The 6,348-nt window shown below is 41.4% G+C and overlaps 1 non-coding gene across 1 annotated transcript; it reads right to left on the reverse strand.

Annotated features, from left to right (window-relative positions):
* Nucleotides 1–3,785: 3,785 nt before the first annotated feature.
* On the reverse strand, nt 3,786–3,858 carry TRNAR-CCU. Its single transcript has one exon. It is a non-coding gene; the product is annotated as a tRNA-Arg (tRNA).
* Between the last annotated feature and the right edge of the window lie 2,490 nt (nt 3,859–6,348).

A 6,348-nucleotide genomic window follows, 5' to 3' on the forward strand; every position in this document is an offset into this window, starting at 1 on the left:
GCCTGATGGGCTGCAGTCCATGGGGTTGCAAAGAGCCAGATATGACTGAGCAACTAACATTTTCAGCTCATGACTATACAATAACCACTTAAGAAAAGTGTTTGAGAATACATCTGGAGACTTAAACTATATAAAGAAGAAGTGGGAAAAGTAATGATATCAAAGAATAGGATCAAGGTTGAGAAAAATTGAGGTTCAAATTTGGAAAATGACAAATCAACCAGAAAGGTTGATGCTGTTTGGTCTTCACTCTATAGTCTTACTTCAGAAGAAGTAGAGAAATTAACAAACTATGGAAGAAAATTCCTAGAACACTGGGATCAAGTCAATACACCTGATGGTTCTGGAAGACAGAATTTTCAGAGATAAAAATACAACAGATCACTCCTTGAACCCCTTGGTTCAGCCCATGGGTGTATCTGCCTGACTTGCCTTGGCCAAGAAGGAGTATTTCCCTGATGTGGCTTTATCTATGGTACCAGTGCAGCCTCATCAGCGTTGAGACACTTGACTCAAACTGACGCGTGCTTTGACAAGTGTGATGATTAAGTTTATGTGTCAACTTCATTGGCCATGGGGTGCCCAGATATTTGGTTAAAGATTATTCTGGGTATGTCTGTGAGGGTGTTTCTGGATGGGATTGGCATTTGAATTAGTAGACTGAGTAAATAGATGGCCCTTCCAGTATGAGGGGGCCTCATCCTCCACTGAAGGCTGAAAAAAACACAAAGGTGGAGGGAGTGGAGAGAACTTTCTCTCTCTTTGCTTGTCTTTGAGTTGGGACATTGGTCTTCTGTCTTTGGACTTGGAATCAGTCTGAAACTATACCATGGTCTCTCCTGGTCGTCCAGCTTGCAGACTGTACACCTTCAGACATTTTAACCTCTATAATTGCGTGAGCCAGTTAGTTACAATAAATCTCTGTCTCTTTTTTTCTCTCTCTCTCTGGATAAATACAGCAAGTGAAATGTTAAATAGTAGCTAATAATATTATCTACCAAAAAAAAAAGAAAAAAAAAGAGAAAAAAAATATTATCTACCATTTGTTGCTTGCCATTATCTAGCGGGGGCCATACTAAGCATTTTACACAAGTTATCTCATGTAATCCTTACAGAACCAAATGAAGGAACTAAGGTTCAGGAGTTGTGATTTTGCAGCTAGAAGTTTTGAACTCCAGAGCCAAGCACTGTTCTCAGAGGTGTGATGCAGGATGGCCAGCAGTGTCATGAAAGTGAATCTGTGTTTAACGAGCTCTTGTGGCAAAAGTCTGTAAGCATTTAGAGTTCCCAGAGACCTGGGTTCAATCCCTAGGTTGAGAAGATCCCCTGGAGGAGGGAAAGGCTACCCACTCCAGGTTTCTGGCCTAGAGAATTCCACGGACTGTAAAGTCTGTGGGGTCGCAAAGAGTCAGACACGACTGAGCGACTTTCACTTTTACTTTCAAAGTTCCTGGGGAGCTGTGCCCTAGAAAGATGTAGAGAAAACTATGAAGGTGACAGACAGACCCAGAAATGGGGGCCTGGTCCAAGACCCCCTAGGAGCTCTTAAGCTGAAACTCCGTATTTAACATTCAGAGTACAAAGCTCAAAAGTAAACTAAGGTGGAGTCTTCATTTTCAAAGAAAGGAGACTCATTTTCTAGAAAGGAGCAAACTGAATAGATGAGGCTATTAGAAAATTTGCCTCACTGTTTCTAGCACCTGCTTGTCTGTGTCTGGACTTCCTGCCTCAGTTCCTCCCTGACCTGTTTGCTGTGCCCAGAGTCATGCTTCCAAAGCATCAAGGTTACCATGGGCTTTTTGAGGGCAGGTTCTGGGATTCTGATGAGACTCCAATCTGGGAGATTCTCAGCAAGTATCTGTGGATTGTTTCAGGGATCAGAGCATGCTAGGTGAGAATTAGGGCCAGCTTCGTTGTCTTCTCTTTTTCCCTTCACCATGGAATGTGTGGGGACAGGGTCTGCTGTCATGCTCTGCAGCCCCTTTCTCACCCCTTCTGCAGATGGACAGACCTGGCCTGGTATGATGGCACACTTAGCTTTCCTCAATATCATATTTCATAAGGTTCTTTATTTTTTTCAAAAAGCATCCAATGGGAGAATGGCTAAAATGAAAAAGGTATATGGGCTTTCCCAATGGCTCAGAGAGTAAAGAATCTGCCTGCAGTGCAGGAGACACAGGAGATGTGGGTTCGATCTCTGGGTTGGGAAGATTCCCTGGAGGGGGAAGTGGCCACCCACTCCAGTGTTCTTGCCTGAAAAATCCCACGGACAAAGGAGCCTGGCAGACTACAGTCCAAAGAGTTGCAAATGCAAGTTGGACGTGACTGAATGACTGAACATGTATACACACACACACACACATACATATAATATCAAGGATTGGTGAGGATGTGGGACAACTGGAATGATCATACTCTGCTGGTGGGAGTGTAGACTAGTACAACCACTTTGGAAAACAGAAAGTATCTAGTAAAGCTAAACACACGTATACTCTCTACTCTAAGGCCCAACAACTCAGTTCCTAGTTGTGTAGCCCAATAGAAGGGTATATACAAGTACTAGAATCCTCATGGCAGCACTACTCACAGAAGCCTCAAACTGGAAACAAAGTGTCAATCTCTGGTAGAATGGCTGAGTAAATCCTGGCGTACTTATAAAAGGGGATACTACACAGCCATGACAGGAACAAACTACAATTACGTGCGACCGTATGTGTGAATCTCTCATGTTAGACAAAAGCCCGGTGCAAGAGAATCCATACTCTATGATCCCATTTCTAAAACAGTAAGGTGTTTATATTAAAATACAAAAACATTTTCTAAAGATAAACTAGTCTGTGGCCTTATAAATCAGGATCATAGTTATGTGGTGTGTGGGGAAGGGTAGTGGGCACGGGGGGCAGGGTTCTGGGGTGCTGGTCACATTCTGCTTCTTGATAAAGTTACTCGCTACACAGGTTTATACACTTGGTGAAAATTCATCAGGCTGTGCACTTATGATTGGTCCACTTTTCTGTATGTAGGTAATATATCAGTACAATTTACCAAAAAAAAAAAAAATGTGCAGTGAATTCTTTGAAACTTCTCTACTAAAAGAAGTCTTTTAAATCGTGGGTTTACTCTGACATTGTTTCTTCATAAGAAGTGAACTAAATTCTGAACTCTTGTAATATTTATCATGTACAAATATCATCATGCTTAATGTATTACTAGAAAAATGTTCTGTAAGATAATAGTTTTCTATTTAGGAAGAAGCCTATTTGCTAGCACTTTTATAGGAATCATTTAATGAGAAGCATGTGAATTTCATCTAGCTTGAAACTGCTTTTACATCATCTGCTTCCATAGAACAAAACTGACTGCCACTTTATTATGGAGCAGTAAATAAGCCAATTTCCGAAGGCCAGTAGCTGATAATTCCTAACTCATCAGTTTGCTAACAAAATAAAACACAGGAAATCAAAAAACTCCTTGCATAGAGTGAAATTATAATATAAAACTTCTGAAAGTCCCCAGTACACTGATATCAAAAGTGCTCCCTGACACTATGGGCCTAGGGAAGCAAATACGTATTTGGACATTCATTTCAATGTAAGATACCTCACAGGGACTCAAAGGAAGCTGTGACTACAATGTGGTATAGATTCAGTAATGCTTTATTTATTTATTATTATTTTTAAAAATATGCCTGTATTTACTTATTTGGCTGCACTGGGTCTTAGTTGTGGAATCTGAGATCTTTAGTTGCAGCATGGGAACTATTACTTGCAGCACATGTGATTTAGTTCCCTGACCAGGGATCGAACCTGGGCCTTCTACACTAGGAGTGTAGAGTCTTAGCCACTGGACCACCAGGGAAGTCCCTCAGTAATACTTTCAATTCGGACTCTGACAATATTCTGTTGCATGTGATTAAAATCAACACAACAAGTGTTAAGTGAAAAACAACCAAATGCTGCAGTAATTTAAAACAAAACAAAAACAGAGATAGCTCTCAAATCCAGCTCATCAAAATGCTTTTCCTTTCCTGCAAGTTGAAGACAAATGTGTTTTCAGAAGCTAATTTATTTCTTCCCAGATCTTGCACTTACATGCCTCTTCTTGGATATTTTGTTGAGTAAAGAAGTCCCCCTTAATCTCAAGATCCCAAGCCAACATTTCAGAAGGAGTATCTTTTAAAGTCCAGTGTTTTCAGAAGTACCCTAGCATGTTCCTTCTTGTTCAGGGCCTCATATAATAGTAACAGTAGTAGTGGTGGCAGTAATGACAACAACAACAGCAGTAACAGCTAACATTTATTTAGTGATTTGTGTGTACTGCGAGCGTGTTTTAGTCAGTTAGGGCCGCTGTAACAGAAGACGATAGTGTGGGTGGCTTAAGCAACAAGCATTTATTTCTCACAGTTCTGGAGTCTTGGAAGTCCAATATCAAGATCTAGGGAGATGCCACTTTCTGGTGTGCAGATGGCTGGCTTCTCCTTGTATCCTCATATGTAGGGGAGCAGAGAGTGAGAAAGCAAACTCTCTTATAAAAGCCCCTTCTAATATCATCACATTAGAGGTTAGAACTCCAACATGTGAATTCTAGGGGAGCTGCAAATGTTTAGACCATAACAGAACTGTTTTAGGTATTTTCTATATATTAAACCATTTAATCGTGCCAACAACTCAGTAAGGCAATTATTAAACTATCATCCTTGTCATTCCATTTTGGAGGGAAAAAATTGAGGCACAGAAAGGGGAAGGTTATTTTTTAAAAATATTTATTTATTTTGCTGTGCCATGTCTTAGTTGCAGCACATAGACTCGTCAGTCTTTGTTGTGGTGTGTGGATTCTATAGTTGCAGCATGTGGGATCTAGTTCCCTGACCAGGAATCAAATCCAGGCCCCCTGCATTGGGAACGTGAAGTCTTAGCCACTGGGCCATCAGGGAAATCCCACTGGAGAGGATTTGTAGGAGGTTATGTAGCTAGTAGGAAAAGGGGTCAGGATTCTAGCTCTGGGCAGTGATTCTCAACCTTGACTGCACAGTGGATTTGCCTGGAGACCTTTTTAAACTCTCACGACTGAGTCTCAGCTCCAGTGCCCCCGTGCCATGCCCAGACCCAATTCCAGATTGTAATTTAATTGGTCAGGGAATTAAATATATATATATTCTTTGGGCAGTTCTAGTGAGTGGCCATGGTTGGGCCTCCAGTCCCTTAGCATCCTCCTATGTAGCCCATGAGAAGCTCTTGAACAGACAGTGTATCTTGGTTCCTGTGGTTTTCCCCACTGGGCACCAACTGGTTAAAGTCGGTGGAAGAACAAGTCTTGTGAATGAAATAATGACAGCCCATGGGCATCAGCCAGCCAAAAGGTTTTAGGCAAGTGCCTTAGGACTTAGTTTATTCATCTGCAAAGCAAAGGTTTAACTTGAATAATTTCCTGCTTCCTTCCAGTCCTATGAGTCTATGAATGAAATCAATATATTAAACACTTGATTATCCATGAGTGGATGATCCACAGAAAATGTTTAATCTGAGGACTAGCTTCCTTCAGTCAGCCTCCTTATCAATTGGTGTACGCCCAGGAATGCACATCAATTTGATTTTTGGCCTAAGCAGAACATAATGAGGAAGGAAAGAATCATGTGTGTTTGCATGTGTGTACATGTGAAAATCATTCAAAAGATAAATTAAATGATTTGGAGGGATTATCTGCTGTTTTGGATTATCCACATCAGTGCCCCCTCCAAGAGCGTTGATAATTGAAAGTTGCCTGTAGACTGATTGCTGACAGCTGAAGGATCCATGTTGCCAAGGAAGCTATGGCAGGAAGCCAAGTAGCAACCCGATTAATTATCCTTTTATTTGTGCTGTCCCAGTTCTCCATCCTCTTCCCTCACCAGGGTGGTATCTAGTTTCAGGAGCCTGGAAGAGAACAGTAACCCCCTCCAAATGAAAAGCCCCTCTTTCCTGAGGTAGAAAGTTCTATAGAGAGATTTCTCATCCTTCCTCAGGTCCTTTGCTCACTGCCCTGCATCTGACTCTACCTAAGACCATCATTAAATCAGGGAAGCTGGATCCAGTCATACTGGCTTTCCCCATGGAAGCTTTCAGCAAAATGCTCTCTGTTCTTCAATCTGATGCATGCGAGGTTGCCCAAAATAGTACAACAGAGGTTTCCAAGATAAGAACAAACTGCCGTGGCTAAGAGGCTAAACCTTATCTCCAGTGGTTCTATGCTGACTGGGCTTAAAGGAGTGATGATCCTCAGTGTTTCAGTTTGGAATGTTATCTAGAATTCTGACAGTCTTTTCTAAAATCAGTTTTAAATGAGTGACTTTCACAAGGGCATTAAATAGGC

Source organism: Cervus canadensis, chromosome 10 (genome assembly GCF_019320065.1).
Source record: "Cervus canadensis isolate Bull #8, Minnesota chromosome 10, ASM1932006v1, whole genome shotgun sequence".
NCBI classification, from domain to species: Eukaryota; Metazoa; Chordata; class Mammalia; order Artiodactyla; family Cervidae; genus Cervus; species Cervus canadensis.